Here is an 8,278-nt window from a genome sequence, read left to right as displayed (position 1 = left end):
AAGAAAGATTTGAATTGTTTAATATTTTCTTAATTTTAGTCAATTATTAAATTAGTTAATTATTTAAATTGAATTTTGCATTTTCATATTTTAAACTTCAAATTCCCAATTTCTTTTAATTGTTTGATTTAAAATACAATTTCAGCAAAGTTTGTTTTACATCAAAAATTCAATTTAAAAGTCAACTCTTAAGAGAACGATATCCATTTCTATATTACCTGAATGACTTATGCACTTGCAGTCAATATGTATCAAATAGTAGAAATTATCTTAAAATGGGGAGCATTTAAGTAGTTGGTTCCTAAAATCAAGAGTTTGTTAATGGATAACAAAAGGCAATTACACAAGATAAGGAAGCTGTTACGTGGATATGAAGCACATTATTATTTGGTCTCCTAAGATCATGTTGCTGTAGATAAAGTTCTTGTAGTTGATTACTAAAATCAAAGAAGTCAAGGAAGTGGTTGCACCATATGAGGAAGCAAAGTTGTTGCAACTTGGATAGCAAGTAGCAAAATCACATGGTTTTCATGTCAAGTTGAATTCTTGGATGCAGTAGTTGCATTTAAGGATGTAGAAGCTGATGCATTGGATATAGTTTTGCTTGCTCACCAAGTTCTCAAGATGCAATCCTTGGTCACCAAGCTTTCAAGATGCAATCCTTGGTCGCCAAGCAAGCTAAGTCTATAAGCTTCATTTCAAAGAACAACACTAAATCCAATCAATAACACAAGCACATTGTCTTAAATCAACTTTTCTCGAGTTTTAATACCTTTTAGTTTCAACTACCAATTTTATTTTAGCCTAGTATTTAGTTTCAATTCCAATCTTGTTTTTACATTTCAAGCAATTAGTCTTTATTTTCAATACACAATTCATGCAAATATTTCAATTCTAATAAATTAACTCTTTAATTTTCAATAACAATTTACGTTTTCCTACAAATAGATACATTTTCAAGCAAATCAGAACTTTAGTTTTTCAAAACTCTCATTCACATTTTCTTGTACATATTTTACTATTTCTTTATACGTAATTTACTTTTTGAATCAAACACTCAATTTACATTTTCTGTACAGATTTACTTTTTAATGTGATCTTTTACATTTCTTGCAATGAACAACCTTTATCCAAGCACAACCTTTATCTTTCATGTACCAATGATCTTTTAATTTCACCTATCAATTAAAACTTTCTAATATTAACAAAGTTGATGTAGTAGATATCTTGACAAAATGCATTCTAATAGAGTCATAGAACCTAAGGCAAAATTCAGTCCCTTTTGTTTTTTCACCAACCGTTTATATTAGAAGTCAAGTGGATGCATTCATATTACACAACTGGGATGTTAGTGTCCCTGGAAGACCTGCAATCCTACACACACATGAGAAAAAAAGCCATACATACTTTTAACACACTCAAAATCAATTTAGTGCAAAAACAAAATTTTAATATTGTTAGAATTCTATTCTAAACTAAATGTGGTTATTTCAAATGCAACGTGCTTAATGTATAAACCCATGATTTGAATTTTTTACATATAATTTTCTGTTAACTTTTTGCATCATATAATATATGAAAATTCTATTAAGTTCCTAAAACTATATACTTAGTTTTTTTTTATTAATTTTTAATTTTTAATTTTAAGATATTCTTATTAAAATGATGCATAAGTTTGAAGGAATTTCAAATCGTTGGAGGGCTCATTAGAACATTATATACACGTTTTTCAAAAAATTAGCTGTTATTTTGTCCTTTTTCGCCACTATGTACAATTAGCAAACTAAAAGAATTTATACTAGTAGCAAACTGGCTAACAAACTTGACTAGCATTGGCAAATTGGATAGCAAACTAATTTTGTTAGCAAACAAGATATCAGTAGCAAATTAGTTAGCAATCCTGATAACCCTCCAAGCCTGAATCACTTTAAAACCTTGAACTAGATTTTGAAAAATTAATTTGATCTTTTAAAGACTTTAAAATATAGTAAAAACATTTTCAAGATTTTCATATTTAAAAAATTAATGAGTTAAAGATAGGATTGTTTGGCACAACTCTCTCTAACCTTTTTACAAACAACCTAATAACTCAAACTCTAACTCTAAGCCTTCAATATATCTTCATTGCAGTTTGAAGTTAATCTGCTTATCTTCTTCTCACTTTGATTCGTCATGTATTACCCTTGAGAGATTGTTATTTATAAATATGGCTTAACACACCACCTTTCTTATCACAGAACTTTAAAGTATGCTTAGTTTGATTTTATTTGAGTTTTATTATCATCAAAATCAATGTTATTTTGAGTTTATGGGGCCAACAATAAATCTAAACATGTAGCATGATTTGGTATTTCCTTCATACATTAGTCTTGATAAAGCAATTATTACTATTTATAGATTTGAACTTAAGTGATTTTATTCATAAACATAATGAAGCTTGGGAAAAACTAAGCAAAGGTCATGATATAAGTATTCAATCATTATATTAATGATTGAATGCTTATTTGAAATTGCCTTTTTTTTTATAAAAAGTTAAAAAAAAAAAAAAAGGAAATCTACTACTGACTTTTGATCATTTCAACCCTTGGATTCAAGGAAAACAATCAAGAGCCTACACACAAATTTAATCACCAAGCCAAATCGATATTTATAATTGCACTTTGTCAGCATGTTAAAGGTGATGTGATAACAATTTGTGATGTCAGGCACTAAAAAATCAATAATTCAATTATTGAGTATTTATTTTATACAGAAATGTTTTTAAGTTGTTAAGTTTTATTTTTTATTTATTATTATTAAAAAAAAAACTAATTCTCATTGTGTAGCCACAAATTTTACTCTTCTCATAAAATCTCTATTAATTTTAAGAAAAAAAAAATAAATGTTAGAATCTTACAATATCGTCTCTTCAAATAGTCTATTATATATTAAGAGAAAATTATCAATATAATTTAATTTATTAATATTAAAATCGATTTTAGGTTTGTGAAATTTGAAATTTATTCTAAGAGTTTATTCGGTAATATTAGTAATTTTAATAACTATTAGTGATTATAGTAGCTGTTATCTATTTTACTAATTATTAATTGCTAGATATTAATTATTAGTGATTAATTATTTATGTAATGATTTAAAGTAGAAGTCTTAAATAAAATTGGTAATTAGATTAGTTGTCAAATATAAAAATAGTGGTATTATCTTTTTAAATATAGTTAAAATGCTCTCTTGATTTCTAAAAGTTAGGAGTAGTAACATTTCATAAACCACTCCTTCAACCTATAAATAAAACACTAATTAGAGTTAATGTAAAAAAAAAATAATAATAAATAAATTGTGAATGCCTCAATTTAAAAAAAAAAATGGTATATAATTTAAGAAGATGACCATGAGGCCCAAATGTACATCAGATTAACATGTGGGCTAACAAGTCCACCTTAGAAGGCAATGAGATCATGGTCAAGATTCTTGTCTCCTCTCTTGTTTAGTTCTTAATACAAAATTCTTCAAACTAATTCCCTTACACAGATCCAAATTAGGTGAGTATGCTGTTATTTTAGCAACTGGGATTAATTTTTTTTTTTTTTCACGTTAGAACTTCAATTTTTAAAGAAGAAAAATTATTAAAATTTAAATTTTAAATTTTTAAGATAAATTACAATTTAGCCTTTAAAATTTGCTTAAACCTACAACTTAGTCTCTATAGTTTTAAAACCAAATAATTTAGTCTCACATTTTAATAAACTTATAAGTTAGTCCTGCCATTAAAATTTTAGTAAAGTTACCATTAGCTATAGCAAAAATGAATAAAATGCCTTTGACTTTATTTTCAATTTGAAAATAACTTATTTCCTAAGTTTTTATTTTATAGATAATTTAGTCTTCGAGATTTAAAATAACTTACAACTTGATTCTTATAGTTTTAAAACGAAGCAATTTAGCACTTGATATTTTAATAAACCTACAAGTTAGTCTTGCTGTTAGAATCACTATTAAATCTCCATTAAATTTAGCAAACATATTATTTTACAAAATTATAAGGGCTTATTTGTAAGTAGTTTTAACGGTTAATGATTAATTTATAAAATATATGAATAATTTTATAAGTAACCAAAGCTTTTAAGAATCTTCAAGTAATTAATTTATATTTTTAATAATTATAATTTAAATTTAAAATTTTTTAATTTAATTGGACTCATATTTTAAAAGTATAGGAACTAAATTATTATTAAAATAAAACTTCAGTGCTAAATTGTTAATAAAATGAAATTTAAGTGATTAAATTATTTTCAAATTGAAAATAAAATTAAAATTATTTTGATATTTTTATTAAAATTAATGGTAACTTAATTAATATTCTAATGACATAAACTAACTTGTACATTTATTAAAATATTATAGACTAAATTATTTAATTTTAAAAATATAAAAATTAAATTATATTTTAACTAAATCTCAATAACTAAATTATAGTTTACATAATCTTTTATAATACAAAATAAATATTTGACCATTAAAATAATTATAAGTAAAATCATGTTTAACTGACAACAGAGTTTGTAAATAATAATAATAATAATAATATGAAAAAGGAGTAAAATTTTAAAAATAAAAATTTGTATTATCATAGTTTCAAAGTGGCTTAAAAAGTTTTGAATTTATCAAAAAAGTATACTCTTTAATTAATTTTCTCATTTTACACTCTATACCTAATTAATTAACATGACTTTTTTATTCATCATTTAAATGAAACACACTTTCACTTTTTGAATTTTTGGGTATGAAAATTATTTATTTAATAGAAAGTTTAAAATTAATTTTTAATAAAAAATCTAATGTATAAAATACATTTTTTTTTAAATTGCCTAATTTATTATTGTTTTTTTTTAAATCTGTTAAAATGATGCTTTTTGCCATCCACTTGGCACTTTGTTTTGCGTCAAACGACAAAATGGATAATAATAATAATAAAAATAATAAATTAAAGGTCCTATAAAAAAATTTTTATAACAATAATGAAGGACTAAAAATTATAAAATAGTTTATAATTTAATCTTTTAAATTTGATAAAATATAATTTAATCTCTTTTTTATTAAAAATAATTTTATCTCTATGATATATTTTTATTAATAAAATAATTATTTATTAAAATTTACTATTAATAAGATTCCTTTTGGGTCCTTGATAACCAAACTCCTTTCTTATTTTTTTATTTTTTTTTATTTTTTTATTATTGGCAAGTCACTCTTCAAATCTAATACATTGAATTTGGAAACTCGTGTTTTTAAGATTGTGTTTTAGAATCTTCTTTTGTTGAGTAAACTTTTTTTTTTTTTTATTCTCCTATAATTTTTAGTTCTACTATTTTTAAATGTTTTACTAATATTTTCTTATTATATAGATGTTAATATCAAATCACTCTTTAATATTAAATTTTAGTGTTTTCATTATTTTTATTCAATTGATTCCAAAACACTTCTACTCAAGCCAATTAAAAATGTACTTTGCATTTAATTAGTACATTAAAGTGGACAATTCTTGAATTATTTGCATCTTACTAAAGTAAGATTAGGTCATGATTAAGACAATCTATCAACTAATCATACAAGCAATGAAGGTAACTAATTTGACTAGTCCAATGCTAATTTATACCAAATGTATTATGTTATCTGCATGCTAAGTAAGGTGTGCATTGGTTGGTTTGGTTTGATTAATTTAATATTTGAAAATTAAATAAATTAAAATTTATAAATAAACTAAATCGAATGAAATTAAATTTATGAAAAAATTAAATCGAATCAGTTTAATTTAATTTGTTAGTTTAGACTTTATTTTAAGCATTTTTTAGCTTATTTTGAACTTATATTGGACATAATTTTAATTATTTTTAACTCTAATTTTAAATTAAATAATAATTAATTAAAAAATAAAATATTAGGTTGGATTCGATTTCATTAACTAATTTTCTTAGAAAATCTAATCCAACCAAATAAATTAAATTTTTTTAAATTAAAAATCTAATCAAATTTATTTATCAAGAAAATAGAATCAAAATTTTGAATTAAATCTATTTAATTATTTTTTTTATTTAAATTGAATTTAACTCACTCCTAATCTTAAGAGAAGATATCTAAAAAGACGTATGCAGAACACATTCATCTAATAACATGTTCTATTGTTTCTATCTTAAAATTCTTTTTAGGATTGCAAACTTTGGCGTTTCAATATACTAAATTCACATGTTTTTGCTTGATCAAAATATATTATCTACATTAGAACTAGATAATATGCAAACAAAGAAAACATCAATTATTATTTGATATCAAAATTTAAACGTTGTTAATAGAATGAAAAACAAATAATTTTTTTTAATTTAGTCAAAAAATAATCTTCTTTTTAATTTGTAGTTATCAATGGACATTTTTTAAGATGTTGATGCATTGATTGGTGAGAAGAAAAGTATATATATCATCACCTATATATATATATCATCACTTAATAAAATCAAGTAATATGCATCTAATTATGTGACAAATAAAAAAAAAAGGCGAATTAATGGAACTCTTAGATACATTCTTAAATCAATTTGTCAATGAGTGGGTGAATATCATAATCAAGAAGTGGAGTTGCCTTTCCATAATAATAATAAGTCATGCTAGAAATCTATGAGTAAATTGCTTCTTTAATTAGAAATCTATAAGCTAAAAAGCCTAAACCCTCTTCTCAAAAAAAAAAAAAAAAAAAAAAAAACCCAAACCCCTAAAACTAAAAGGCAATTTTAACTCAATTAAAGATTATGGGTTAAATTTATTTATGTATAAATTAAGGGGCTAAATTAAACGTTTAGGGAAAATAAAACTCAAAGCCACTTCCTGCTAGTAGTATGCCTTAGAGCATATCATTTAGTATGTATCTTGTACATATTTTATTAATAAAAGACAATTTCACTTTTCTGTTTACATAATGTATTTATATGTAATAGAAAAGGTCCATTAATATTTTGTTAAAAATTCTATTCTTAAGTTGTTAAGAATATGAGTGATATTATTTATAGCACAAAGTATCATAAATCAGTTCACAATCGAGGATACTTCACATAGGACATGACTTATCCAGAAAGATTATAATCATGTTTGCTCCCATTTATATGAGATACAAAAAAGATGGAATGATGAGTCTCATGCCATATAACAAATATGACAGGCACTTATACATGATAAGTAAGCCAAACCAGTGACACATATGACAAGCACATGGAGTTTACTCTTGTCAATCCATTGTCATATATCATATCAGTGCAAATAATCTTTAGATCTGAGATAACACAGTTATCTTGTATATAGATGGTTTGAGTTTGATACTGCTTTCATACTTGTACTGTATATGGGTATATGGGCATGTGTTAGCTCCTACTAGTTATATATGGAGGTAGGTGTTGATCAAGATGGAATCTGTTACCCTAAGTAAATAGGGATAAAGTCCTATATTCATTTAATTATTCTTGATGTTTCAAGTTCCTCGCTAGGACAGACAGATTTAGTCAGAAAAGAGTTTCTAACAAGAAAATCTAATTAATCAAGAACTAAAATTAAAAGAGAACATAATATTCATAGCAAATGTGGTTTGACATAAACCATGACTCCATCTTGAATTTAGATTTTATAACAGAGAGATTCTAGTGCATGGTAACATATGATTATAGGTTCAATTAAAGGTATTTCTTGTTACTGATTGGATGGCCATGGCATGCTATGCTAGGTGTCAACCATAGTCTATGAGATGCCTAAAATGATTTAGAGAAATCATTTATGGTAAAAAAGAGTTCTAATAATATTAAGAGTTAATATCATATCTCATTGCCAATTAGTGATGAGCCTAGTAAGTCACACACATACACAAGATAATCACCATGTAAAATGTGATTTAATTGATTAATTATAGAGTTTAATTAATTAATTAAATAGGTTTGGTTTGCAATAAGATTACAAAGTCCCTAGCATGGCTTGAAATCAAATCTAGGTTATTGGATATATAGTATAAGTTAAATTTATATTTAAAGTGTTTAAATATGAATTTAATTATAAGAAATTAATTAATAGAGATTAATTAATTAATTTAAATTTGATATAAATTGATTAGAAAAGGAGAAATAATTATTTTGTGTTGAGAACTCAAAATTAAAACACAAGGGTAATTTGATCATTTCACAGGGTGACATGTGGTACCATGAGATGGTGACACATGGCACCATGAGATGGTGACACATGGCACCATATAAGT

This window comes from Hevea brasiliensis, chromosome 13, assembly GCF_030052815.1.
Source record: "Hevea brasiliensis isolate MT/VB/25A 57/8 chromosome 13, ASM3005281v1, whole genome shotgun sequence".
NCBI lineage: Eukaryota > Viridiplantae > Streptophyta > Magnoliopsida > Malpighiales > Euphorbiaceae > Hevea > Hevea brasiliensis.
This window is presented reverse-complemented; position numbering follows the sequence as displayed.